This window comes from Ischnura elegans, chromosome 5 (assembly GCF_921293095.1).
Source record: "Ischnura elegans chromosome 5, ioIscEleg1.1, whole genome shotgun sequence".
In the NCBI taxonomy this organism is placed as follows: Eukaryota; Metazoa; Arthropoda; class Insecta; order Odonata; family Coenagrionidae; genus Ischnura; species Ischnura elegans.
Genome location: NC_060250.1, coordinates 68,296,515 through 68,309,922, shown reverse-complemented (window position 1 = coordinate 68,309,922; position 13,408 = coordinate 68,296,515). Strand labels below are relative to the sequence as shown.

Sequence of the window (13,408 nt, the reverse complement as noted above, 5' to 3'; positions counted from 1 at the left end):
ATATTTCAGAACTGGAGCCAGGCTAGCAAGAAAAGTATCGATAGGGTACTGTTCAGGATTGGTTGGATTAACTCTGTTTTTTTCTGCCTCTTTTTCGGCTAATACGTACGCCATAAGTTGGCTTGAAGGAGACTCTTGCGCCGGTTTTTCATAATTTGATCCCCTTCGTGTAGCATTCAATGGCCTAATAAAGTGGTTTCTTTTCCCAGAAATGGCTTGCGTGGACTCAGCTGGAGGAACTAGAGAAGTAGGCTGAACTGTAATCTTTGAACTTGTACCAGGATATTGAGAAACATCGTTTTGGTTTTCAAGCTCACTTTCGGGATCATGTTCAGGCTCTTCCACTCTTGGGTCAAATTGAGAATCATCCCTTTGGTATTCTATTGATGGCACATTTGAGAGGGTTTCTCTCTCCACAATACGATGGAGCAAAAATTCCAAAATGTCTTCGTACTTGTACTTTTGTTTTTTGGCTGCAGCTTGTCCTGATTTTGTCTTCCTCTTCTGTAGAGTTCAACGGAGCTGATATCGAAACGAAGCCCAACCTTTTCCTGCACTCTTCCGGCCCTCCTAAAAAATATTCTTTTAGAATAATAATTTTATGTTAAAATCTATCAAAATATCTTTTTTCAGGTTTCTTGCAACCTGGGATACTTTCAAGACAATTTCATTCAGCTGGGCAGATCGACTGTAGCTGCTATCATTCACAGTACATGTAAATCAATAGTGGACGTTATTCAAAACGAGGTCATGCCTGTGCCAGATGAAGCAAAATGGAACACTGTGGCATCTGAGTTTTGGGAAAAGTGGCAGTTCCCCAACTGTATTGGAGTCTTGGATGGGAAGCATGTTACAATTCAAGCTCCGAAGATTTCAGGCAGTCTATACTGGAATTACAAACACTCATACTCCATTGTACTTCTAGCCTTAGTTGACCCATGCTACAACTTCATTGTGGTAGACGTCGGAGCTTACGGGAAAAACTCGGATGGAGGTATTTTTTTTTAAACTCGAATTTTGGAAGAGCTCTGGAGCATGGCCAGCTCAATGTTCCAAGGGGTGGAGCACTACCTGGAACAAATTTCTAACTGCCAATGGTCATTGTAGGTGATGAAGCCTTTCCTCTTAAAAGATATATGATGAGACCTTATCCTGGAAAAGGTTTGACAGATGACAAAAGGATATTTAACTACCGTCTAAGCCGAGCTAGGAGGATTTCTGAAAATGCGTTTGGAATTTTGGTACAGAAGTTTCGCATTTTCTCCCGACGGTTGCAAGGAAATCCTGAAAACATTACGACTTTAGTACTAGCTGCTTGCGTTCTCCACAATTTCATAAGACAAAATGAAGGAAGTAACATATCAGCATTAAATGAAAGCAAAGATGGGACTGAGAGCACCAGACTCCCTAGCAGGGCCTGCAATCTTCAAGACCTACCCCGTCTACGAGGAGGGTCAACAGGAGAAGCGTTTGCTGTTCGAGAAAAACTCAAGGATTTCTTTAACTCTCCAGTTGGAAGGGTAGAGTGACAAGCGAGGGCTGCACTGGGAATATAATACGCCCAAGATTTAACGCTAAATGACATTAGACTTTAACGTACGAGTAGAGATAATATTTTGAACTTCAACTTTCAACTGTGGAAAATTCAACTGTGTTAGTGCGTTAATTATTATTATTAAATTTTTATTCTTTCTTTACCTCTTCTTAAACTTATTTATTTATATTTTTGTGAGTTCTTGGGGTTTAAGTCCAAATAAATAAAAAACAAATTTAGCCAACGCTTCGATATAATTGTATATCTTCTAAAGGGCTTGGTTATGAAAAAGAAAATGAGATAAACATATGGATGAATTAAATATAATATGATAGTAGAATTTGGAAGCATAAATATATAAATTTACAATACTGTTTTTAGTTTATAATAAAATAAAACGATAAATTCAGTATTAAGTAATTGAGAAAAGGGAAACACAGGAGTTCAACGTAACTTAATTTGTGGTGTTTGTTTATGATAACAATGATTATTTTGTAGTCCATGGTTACATTCAGAGAAAATCAATCAAGAACTGGGAATTTCCGCACTTCTTCAATAAGTTTCTCGCTCTCCATATTGCACGAGCCCGCACCGTCACCGTCAAAAAGTAAACTGAACTAGTCGGTGACGGTGCGGACTCGGCGCGGTCTCCAAGCACGGTGACGGTGCGGGCACGGTGCGGTGGTGTGTGTCCCTACGCGTTTGAATGCATTGTTTTCCTTTCTCGCCGTATCACGTCCAACACTCGGCCGTGTGTCGGCGCGGGCTCGGTGCGGTCATGTGTGTCCCGGCCTTAACCAGGCCTTTTGGAACGGTATGATAAGTAAACGCTTGCAAAGAACTGATGCATGTTTTTTTCATCATATTTTATCTCGTCATTTTAGAAACAATAAAAATAATTTTTAGCATAGTGAATGCTGGACGTAAAACTAATAACAATGAAAACGATCGAGAGGTGGTTTGCTGAGTACCATATCAGGTAAACACAGCTCAGCCAAGAAACATTTTTTTTCAGATTCTTAAAGCCATTTAAATTGAAAAACCGAAATACACAAACTTTTAATATAATGTTTACGTTCCCTTTACAAACATTCAATCATTTACCACATCAATCACATGGGTAGAAGAAATTATTCAACGTCAATTTATAAAGCGCGCAAATTAATATACTATATTAACTGTCTTCATATGCTAATATGTTAATTCGACATATCAATTAAACCGAGACAGGACATTGAAAAGTGAGCAAAAAGGATTCTGAGAGAAATACACAAAGCACTCTATCTAACTAAAGAATACATTTTCCAGGCTGAAACCATAAAAGTAAATTTTAGCGACACATCTCAAAGATGGAGGCATTGAAAGATAAACATATGCCGTGACCCTCAAAATGATTGACTAGCAAGAGGTTTGAGAAGTAAAGTCCATTCCATTTGCAAGGCTGAGTGATTCCATTCGTCAACCAACGCTCGCAGTTGAGACGAACAACTTTAGTTAAGATTCCGATGACCGGGAGGAAAAATTATTCGTCGACCCCGATCCATATGCGATTTTCTCTCCCAGTAAATGTTTACATTATACCAGCCAAGGGCCCTAGACTAGACCGCTGAGATCTTGCCTGTCCCCCGAGTTAAGAAGTGTTGAAATCGCTCCGCTTTCAGCTTCGACCTCAAGAATAGGCTTCCATTCGAATAAACCTGATGAAACTAGATAATTTTGGCCACCATTTCCAAAAAGCTATCAGTCACGAAAATATTTGCTTCGCGTTGAGCAAGAGTTTTTAACAGGTGCAAAAGGAGAAGGCGAGTTCAAATTTTTAAAATAGAACCCATACCATAGAGTCGTAATTAGATCAAACGTTCTAGATTGAATCAATTAACTCCCTCAAAATTTCGATTTCTAGCCCTTGAAAAACTATACCTATTCGTCATGTACGAATAATTAATTATATTTCACCCTCAGTTAAGAAATATCCCATATACGTCATTATATACTCCACTAGTGATTTGATGACGGAATGATAGAGAATATTCATGATGACACTATACTCCAAAATAGCTTATAGTTTTAATTTCAAATACAAAGATGCTAATAAAGTACGCAGTTAGATCACAAAACGGCTATATTGAGGAATTTTAAAATTCCTTGATGTAGCCATTTTTCATCTTAATCTAGCTGTTATCGGCTGTACCTATATAATTACTAAAATCAGTCCCGTTACGCAAGGGTGCCGCATGATAGCAAGTTACCTATTATGAACCCTCAAAGGAGCAATAAAACATTTCTTAGTTAGATCGTTTTAGAATTTCTGGAGAATTTATTTTGCCAAGCCCAATTTCCGATTTTTTCCCGCAAAGCCAGAGCATGTGACAGCCTTAAACATAAAAACGGCCCGAATTTATATAGGTACTTGAATACTGTAGAGGAAATATTGCTGTCACGACAGGATATAGCCCATTCACGAGTTTTGACTCAAATAAATTATTTTATACTCAGTTTGGTTTTCATAAAATTATAATTATTCTCACTACTCCTAAATCGCGGCTTTATATTCTTACTAATTGACTTTCGCATGCATAATACCTCCCTACACCCAAATGAGCAATAAATGGTGTGATTTAAAATATTCTAATGTAGAAGTTGGTGCGATAACGAAGAAACAGTTAGATTTCACCACGAGGTACACACTATTACGGCAAGGATTAGATATAACAGAGCAATTTAAATTTTTGGAAACAGCGCAAATTCAAGGTGATACCACAAAAATTACAACTGGTAGATTGAGCGAGAAATTTTGACAGTCTAGAACGAAGATGTAGATGACTTAATCTAGGCAAATCAGGATCAAACGGTTGTTACTCTGCGTTCATTCAAACCTATTGACTGTGTAACAAACGAAGATGGAGTCCCCTACTATACATCTGAATTTTTAAATTCCTTTGATTTGTCTAGCTTACCACGACACAATTTACAGCTAAAGGTAGGCTCGGTGTTCATGATGCTACGAAACCTAAACCAGCCAAAACTATGCAACGGAACGCGTTTGACGATTAAAAAAGCTGATAATGAATGTGATTCACGCGACTATACTCAAAGGAAAATTCAAAGATGAAGAAGGTCTCATTCCGAGGATACCATGATCCCAAAATATATTCCCTATTGAGCTTATACGAATTCAATTTTCAATTTGTGTTGCATTCGTGATGACGATTTACAAATCACAAGGTCAATCTTTCAGTTTTTGTGATGTGTTGTGCATTTGTGCTCATGAAATACTATGATATTCTCATAGTCAGTTATATGTCAGAAGTATGTTCACGAGTTGGTAAATCATCCGCTTTATATCTTTCTTCGCATCGCTATATTTATTTCGCTTCATCAGCTTTATCTTGCCTCTGATAACAAAAAAAACCGTTGTATATAAGAAAGTGATTGACTCAAGAGGTTAAACCGTAATATGTAGGGTAGGCTACACCGTGGTACGTTTACGCAGTGCACTTTTTCCGGACCGAGTTTCTATAATTGGCGCGCCAAAGTCATTACATATTAATACTGTTCCCTAGGGGCTATAATCAAGAGAGTTTGAGCGTCATAGCGTTTTCGAATAAAATTCTGACTTTATTAACAGCGTTATAAGACCACAATGCATAACATTTCCTTACTTAAAACTTTACAAAACATAAATTAGGAAATGCATTGAAAAAAATCCGCGTATACGTGCCCAAGAAAATCTTTCTAACAAACCATTGTAATACTTATTTTTGTAGTTCCATTGATTTTTTTCTTATTTTATTATAAAAATTAAAAAATAATTAAAATCAGTACAGCCACTCTTGACTTATCAATCGCGTAACTAAACTGTTCGTTGATTATTAGGCGGTGCGAAGTTCGCCGGGTCAGCTAGTTATTCCTAAAAATGCAGTGCTCTAGACACTTATTCCTTAATACGCACTATGCATCGTATATTGTTTATTCGAGCTGTCGAGATAAGCTACGAAACATGATAAAGGTGAAAAATCATGGCAAAAATTACGTCTATATTGTACGACTGAAAAAACAAAAATCACAAAAAATTGTAAATTCCATGTCTTAAAATCTCATCGTAGAAGGAGAGCGAAAATTACGCCCAAAAACACAGTTAAAACACATTTGCTAATTAAGATTAAGTTACCGACAAAATTACATATCCATGTCCACAAGTTGGAAACCTAAAGCATAATTGTGCGTAAGAATTTGTGCCAGGATCTTAAGGCAACGCATGCATCGCAATCCATGGCAGAATATGTAAATGAATCCTTAGCCCCAAGTAAATATTTTTACGACCAAGGAATAAAAATGGCAACACAGTAATTAGCAGGGTTAATTAATAGATTTATAAAGGCCGGTATACAAGGGGAACGTAATTTCGCATGTAGGAACTGCATTTTTTCTCAACATGGCGTGAAAGTGCGCGAATGCACGAACGAAATTAGAAAAAGAGTATATTTTGTCATCCCACGTCCATGTATTCTCGCATACATTAAAGCAATTCACCGCTTTACACGACACAATTTTGACTACGCATAAGTACACACGTCATATTGTGCAATTAAGTTCCCCGTGTAAAACAGCTTTTCCAATGTGTTCCTTTGGAAAACATAATTTCGGCATTTTTCCCGCGGATTTAACTTTAGCTTAAAAATTTTGTCTCTGTTGCTGTCACTCTGGATTCTTTGATAATTTTAATTGTCAAGGCTTGGCATACGGGCCTCGGAAATCTGTGAAGGATTTTTAGTCATTAATTTCAAACCATCGAACTGAAATTTATTTGAGTGGCGAAATGTGATGTATTCGCCTTCCCAGAAACTTAATTATTAATTTCAAACTTCACATACGTTGTAAGATAAACAAATCTCCCGAAAATACAATGATCGTGCATTTGTTAATTTTTACAAAAATTAATGCAAGCTTGTATTCTGAATAACTTTTTTCTCCTTCTAAAATGTGTGCTTTGAGTGTTTCTAGAGTAAAATACAAATGTTTTTGTGCAAAACTTTTTTTAAAAAGATCTATCAATTTTTTCGATAAATCATTCTTTTGGTTCAAATTTCAATTTTTGTTGAAAAGTCTAGCTTTTCATTTTGATTTAAAATCGATTGATCGAAAACTCAATATCGACCGGCATTATTCCATCACTTCAGTGGATATCCTTATGAAAAGATGCACGTAATTTGTACCCTTTGTTCTCAGGGACGCTTGAATCCTGGAGCCACCACCCAATACACAAAATACAAGATACCTAGTTTTCAGTGACATGATGAAACGAAGAGCAAGTACTAGAAATGCTTGCAAGCTTTACTTCCATAATAACTTTAACGTGAAATCAGTATAATTTTCCAAATGTAAATTTCATTGGTGTACCTACACTTACGTTTTTTGTTGAAGTTCTTGAAGGTTTGATTAAATTACTACAGAAATGTACCTGGCCCGCGCTTCGTTTTACTCATTAACAATTCTCCTGGACAAGTAAAGTGAAAATATACTGTAAATCACGCATGCCAATAGGGCCAAATTATAAACTCATTTTATCAAAGTCAAAAGCAAATTTTTAAAGAGCTCAGAAGCAATGTGGTAGATTAAAATAAATGAAGCATTTTACCGTCAATTATATTAGATATATAGCGCAATGTTTTATTAGTATAATATCAAATTATAAATCAGTCATAACATCCAAAACCCCAATAAAGTCTTGCAAAACACGCATGCAACAGAACTCACACCTTGTTTTAGAATACCAAAACTATCTATAAGGAAGAAAACACGAATAAAATATTGGCATAAGAAATATGATTTACATCATAGAATGAAGATATCTTCAAAGTTGTCGTTTAAATTTAAAAACTGAAAGTTATCCATTCATTCGGTTAATGTTGAATCTATAGTTGCTGTTTTATTTATTATTTATGACGATAGATGATTAAATGGTATTTATTAAATATTAGCTGATATATATAATTTATTTATTATAGTATTCTACCGATTAAGGTAGGTTTCCATGGAGTACTAAAGAAGTGATCTGGGAACCTCCCTTTCCTTCCAGCACTGCCTTCTTCAATTCACTGTAAGGCCTACTCCCTTTCAATCTATCTAAAAATCCTATTCTTTTCTTTCCCCTCCCTCGTTTGCCTAACATTCTACCCTCTAACACTGTTTTAAACATCCCCTCCCCGCTAAGTACTCCTCCCATCCATACCTTCTGTCTACTCCGTATCTCATCTAAAAGCTGCCTCTCCTCGCCAACCATATCCAGCACTTCGTCGTTCCTTTTCCTCTCCGTCCATTTCACCTTCTCCATTCCCCTCCATACCCACATCTCGAATGCCTCCAATGTTCTCTCATCTTCTTTCCTCACACTCCACGTTTCCGCACCGAAGAGAGCTACACTCCAGATCAAACTCTTCACTAACCTTTTCTTTAAACTCTTACATAACGATCCCCTCAGAAGCTCCTTCCTGTTCATGAACGCCTCCTTTGCTAGTGCAATTCGCTTCCTGATGTCCTTGCTACTGTTTCCGTTTTCCTCTAACGTGCTGCCCAAATAGTTGAATTTTTCTACCTGCTCAAGTGTTTCCCCACCTACTTTTATCTTGAGTCTCACATTCCTAGCTCGCGATGCTTTACAAAAACGCATTACCTTAGTCTTCTTGTGATTAATCCTCATCCCATTCTCCTCGCACCGCTCGTCTAACGCATCCACTAGAGCCTGCAGTCCCCTTGCTGACTGGCTAATCAGCGCCTGATAATCCGCGAACCTTACCGATTTAAACATAATTCCTCCCACTTTCACTCCAGCTTCTACCTCATCCCACGCTTCCCTTATCATCTCCTCAGCGTATACGTCAAAAAGCAGCGGCGATAGAGGACAGCCTTGCCTCACACCTCGGCCAATGCTTGCCCACCCAGATTCTCCGTCCGCTATCCTCACTTGCGCAGTCTGGGCCATATACAGATTACAAATCAGTTATCTATCCCTCCAGTCTACACCTATTCTCTTGAGAATATCCATTAACTTTACCCAGTTCACCCTATCAAACGCTTTTTCAAAATCCACGAAACACACATATACGTCCTGGTCATATTCTAGGTTCCTCTCCACGAGGGACCTCCTTATTGCAATTGCATCACCAGTTGACTTCCCTTTTCTAAAACCAAACTGATCTTCGCCCAAATACTCGTTTGCCCTCGCCTCCATTCGTCTGTTCAATATCCTCCTTCAGTTCCTGGAACTTTTCCATTTCCTCACACTGTCTTTTCCACCAATCCTCCCTTGCCCTCTTCATGTTGTAATCGATTGTTTAGTTCCCTATACTTTCTTTTGCCCTGCTCTGTGTCCACGTTCTTCCACTTCCCTCTCTCCTCCATTTTTTTACCATTTCCTCCATAACCAAAGGCTTCTTTATCCCTCTGCTGCCAACGTACCCAATTGACTTCTCTGCCGCTTTGATCATTCCCGTTTTGATATTATCCCACCCTTCTTCCAAGGCCTGTGTACTTCCAATCTCCCGGATACTATTGTCCACCAGATCCTGACATTCTCTCCTCATAGTTCTATTCAGCTTCTACATTCCATTTCCTCGCCTTGCTGACTTTCAATAGTCTTTTGAATCTTACGTTGCATTTCATGAGCACTAGGTTGTGGTCTGAATCCGCATCCGCTGCAGGGAAGCTGCGCGAGTTTTTCACACTATTCCTAAACGTTTGTTTTACCATAATGTAGTCTATTTGATACCTCCCCACATCCCCTGGACTTTTCCATGTGTACCTTCGCCCTTTATGATGATTGAACCACGTGTTTGTGATGAATAATTTTTTCCTCCTACAATATTCTGCTGCTTTCTCTCCCCTGTCGTTCCGTATTCCTAGTCCAAAATTTCCTATTTCGTGTCCATCCCTCCCTTCCCCGACTGAGGCGTTCCAGTCCCCCATCACTACCAGATTTTTCTTACCCAGGGTGCCTATAATTATTTCCTCGAGCTGTTCATACACCTCATCCACTCCTTTATCCCTATGATTGCTTGTGGGCATGTAAACTTGAACCACCACAAGGTAGGTGGGCCGCGCCTCAATTTCTACCACCTGAATCCTATCGCTTACCTGGTCTCTACCTACCACACGCTTACCCATCTTCCCGTTTAATACTAAAGGTACACCTCGCTGGCTTTCCTCCCCATCACTATGTATAACCCTATAACCATGCTCCAATATTCCCCCCATCCCTCCACTTCACCTCGCCTAATCCTAAGATATCTTATCCTTTATCCATTTCCGTTTTGATATTTTCTAACTTCCCCGCCCTCATCATTGTCCTCACATTCCACGTCCCTACACTTATAGCCGACTTCTTCTTCTCCATCTTATTGGTCTTCTTTTCTTCTTTCTTCATTGCTGCTGCTGCTGGTGATGATGATAAGTCTCTGCAAGTATTTCGCATGTTTACGACCCCGAGGACTTTGCCGACCTCGCTGCCGTGACCGACACCCGCCCTTTTCGGACGGGTCCCGGTCGATGAGATTCTGAGGCTCATTTAGTTGTACTCCATGTTTTCAGGGAAGAGATAGTTGGTAGGGTTTCTTACTTCCATTCCAACAGTGTTTTTTATGTGACACCATCGCGTGGACTACCTTTCGCCTGGTTCCTACCCTTCGACCTATCTGGCATTGGTGGCCCTACCGGTAATAATTTAGAATTAATCCCGCCAGTGCAGCTCTATGTGTCATAGGAACGCGAAAGCCTTTCCACCGCGACAAGGCTGTAGCCCAAGGGGAAGGAACATTATATAATATTATATAAAATTATAATACGATTTGATTCAGCTAAGATAGAATTTCTTTAAAAAATTATAAATAATTCCTTGAACGTAATATTTCAAAATTACAATATGTGTAGTTTGCTGCATTGACGCGATGTAATACTAATTTTTAATTTTTTCTGGCGATGTTTTCGTTTATCAGATTTGAGAATGCTTAATAAATAAGACGAAATGTTGGCCATGAAAGCTTTTAATCATTTTACCAAACCATCAAGAACCTCAAAAAATATATGAAAATAAAGTGGTCGATAAAATAAAAACATTTAATGATTTTTTCTTTAAGCTTAGATTGAGTAGCATCAGGTGATATTTGAAATACCTGGTGCATGCAGAAGTAGTTTTCAAGAGAGTATTTTAACTGAGCTTCGGGTCTCTCACTCATGATGGTATGGTTTCCATTATAGGAGCAAAGTTGTTTCCGAGAACTTGATAAGGGTATTAAGTTAACTGAAAAATGGTTTAACTTAAGTGATATAAAGCAATTATTAGAATTAAGCTAAAGGTAACAATCCATGAAGCTTTTACCTCCATGTTTTAAGTGAATCTAATCTTATACTATCAACAGTCTACGAGAAAAGGAGCCAAACTTGGTCATACTGATGATACATGATTAAATGGTATTTATTAAATATTAGCTGATATATATAATATTATATAAAATTATAATACGATTTTTTTCAGCCAAGTTAGAATTTCTTAAAAAATTCTAAAGAAAAATAATGCAGATTACTATCATTCATTACCTTGTCAACATTGTTTTCACATGGATAGCAATATGGAAAAGTCTTTCCTTTTCAAATAATAGCGTCAATAGTATGAAAGACGCATGCATGGGGCTTAGTCTCAATGGATTTTTCCCAGTGAATTGCATATAAACCAACCAAATATTTTTCAAATCTCATAGAGAAATTCCGTGACCAGACTCGGTCACGAGCAGCCCCTCATGACATGAGATAAAATGAGGATGGTAAGTGTCTAACACTGAAGATGAGGTTTGTGCGAAAATTCCACGGAGAAAAATTGAACCGGAATTCGAACCCGGATCCCTCGATTTCCGGGGCCTGATTCCACAATTTCTGGAATAACGCCTCGGCCTTGGCAGCTAAACTCGTTAAAGCACTCGAACGGAGATCGGGGGATCCGGGTTCGAATCGCGGTGGACGCGAATGATTTTTTTCTCTGTGAAATTTTTGCAGTTTGTGCATTGATGGTGAATTCGTAAAGTTATCACCGTGGCTAGTCGCGGTATACATAAAATAGTCAAGAACCAACACAACAGTGTTCACAACACAACCAGTGTTCAAAGTTTGGGCTTTACTGTCTGGCTGTGGTGCAGTGCGCAGGACTTGGACTGCTAGTCGCATTATATGCTCAGCAGACCAGACCATCTTAAGTTAAGCTTAGCTGGTTAAAGCAATCAACCGGAAGTCAGGGGATCCGGGTTCGAATCCTGGTCAAGGTGAATGAATTTCCGCACAATTTGTGCATTGCGGGTGACTCCGCCAAGTTATCACCGTGGCTAGTCTCGGTATACTTAAGTGAGAAGGATGGCACGCTCATACTAAAACGGATTTGCAACCTCTTGCCTCCAATCGCCTGGCGCTTGTAGTTCCAAAATATTTCGCTAGATGTCAATTCACTGCAAAAATAAAGAGACAAGAACGGCCGCTGGCCGTCGAGTGAAATAAGCCGCCTCCGCTAAAAATGAAGCGAATAACTCAATTGCAAGGGACATTAATGCCTAGTAATCAGGTATTCAACCGCCTTAATAACGCATTCAAGTTGATTTTCTCTGTTGTTCAATGTGAAAAGACAAGGCAAAAATCATTGGGGTGGTATATGAATGGAGAAAACTAGCCTATCACTAGGAAAATGCCACCAGTTGGCAAAAAAGACCGGTGAAATCAATAGATGATATAATAACGACGTACACAGAAAACGACTCCAAGAGGCAGTTTCAATGAAACATTTTATAACGATGAGTGCACTCAATAATAAGCGTCTCAACGAAAACTAAAATTAATGTCAATAGTAAATCATGTTAATAAATAGGTATAATATAATAATAGATTTTATCAGAATTTTTATCAACAATATCGATTTTTCCCATATTGAACGTCAATTTCATTAGATCTGGATCGAAAAATCATTTTTGTGGGTCGGAATTCTGAACTAAAACTATGTCTAGTGTGCACCACTTGAAATAATCAATTTTCCATCAAAGAGTTGTACACCAAAGTGAGGATTTTCAATGCACCGTTCAACTTTTCTTTAAACAAACCCATTTGCAGAGAAATGACATAAAACCGGCCAGTCAAATAAACCAGCGCAGAAATACGGTGAAGCAACAATATCGGAGACAAATCAATGGCATTTCTTACCTTAAATTAGCAACTGGAAGGCGTACTCTTTTTCGAAGGAAGAAGGTTTGATCCGACTTTACTTCCCGCCAATAGTTCCACTTTCGCTAGGTAATGCCTTTTCTCAAGGGTTGACATCTACAATGTGAACATAGTAGTAGAAGTTGCTTATGCCGCCGTGAGCTAGCATGCAAGGCATTTCCTCCTTGGGCGGATGGGCCCATAAGGCTGCGTGGTCAATGAATCCTTCGCCAACGACGGTTCCCACGCTGCCGGCTCAAGGTGGCGGACCCCTCGCCACGCCGACGGGCCTACCCTCCCTCAAGGCTCAGGCTGGGGAAGAAGAAATTAATACAGTAAGCACAAAGGAAGAAATGAAATTCCAAAGAGCGCGACATTGAAAGCATAATACTCTTTTTATTTACTCATGACAAAACGCTGCACAGGCGAAAATATGTGTGATGGTAACGCACGACTTTCCCGGAGCACATCAGAATAGTTCAACGTCCGCTATACTAGCACGCGATAGAATGATGATTCTCCGCAAAAGAGACAAATTTGGTTCGATTACAAAAGTTCACAACAGAGATAATTGAAAGTTGGCTATCGAATTCGCACATTCTTTGACATGCCTATTAAGAAGTGTTTGAACTTCAAATTGAATTG

The 13,408-nt window shown here is 38.7% G+C and overlaps 1 protein-coding gene across 1 annotated transcript in view; it reads right to left on the bottom strand.

The window, feature by feature from the left end:
* Window positions 1-13,056, bottom strand: part of LOC124159026 (cytochrome P450 306a1) — an 80,078-nt gene extending 67,022 nt beyond the window's left edge. Inside the window, exon 1 of the mRNA XM_046534513.1 lies at window positions 12,764-13,056. The gene's annotated coding sequence lies outside the window, so the exon portion shown is untranslated. The remainder of the gene's footprint in view (window positions 1-12,763) is intronic.
* Between the last annotated feature and the right edge of the window lie 352 nt (window positions 13,057-13,408).